This window comes from Triticum aestivum, chromosome 2B (assembly GCF_018294505.1).
Source record: "Triticum aestivum cultivar Chinese Spring chromosome 2B, IWGSC CS RefSeq v2.1, whole genome shotgun sequence".
In the NCBI taxonomy this organism is placed as follows: Eukaryota; Viridiplantae; Streptophyta; class Magnoliopsida; order Poales; family Poaceae; genus Triticum; species Triticum aestivum.
The window spans coordinates 564222560-564223196 of NC_057798.1; positions in this window are offsets into that span (position 1 = coordinate 564222560).

Genomic DNA, 637 nt, shown 5'->3' on the forward strand with positions numbered 1-637 from the left:
CAATACTCACTGCCATCGAACGCCGCACCCCGACAACCACGCCGCCCACACGGCCATGGCCACCGGGCAGCACCAAGCGACGGGCTCTGCCCGTGAGCACCGCGCAGCCACCACCAGGGCCGCCACCCCGGAATCCAAGACCTAGGAACCACCACAAACCGACACCCGCCGCTACCCCAACGGAAGAGACGATCGGATCCCGGGGCACACAAGTCCATCGATTCGTCCTACAGCTCCGGGCGCGTGACGAGCTTGGTCCTGCTGCCAGACGCGAGACGAGCTCAGTCCTGCTGCCGGGCGCGAGACGGGCTCGGTCCTGCTGCCGGGCGTGAGACGAGGAGGTCCTGCTGCCGGGCGTGAGACGAGCGCAGTCCTGCTGCCGGGCGCGAGACGAGGAGGTCCTGCTGCCGGGCGTGAGACGAGCGCAGTCCTGCTGCCCGAGCACGGGACTAGCGATGGGTCGCAGCAGGGAGAGGACCATCCCACCGACGAAGATTGCGCCCGGGCACCATAAGGGCCCAGAGCACCTGAGCCGCAGCCGCGATGGATCTGGGCCGCGCCCAAACGCCGCCGCCGCCAGGAGCAGGGCACGCCCCCAGCCCGTCCCGGCCACCCACGCCGCCGCCAGCAAGTCGCG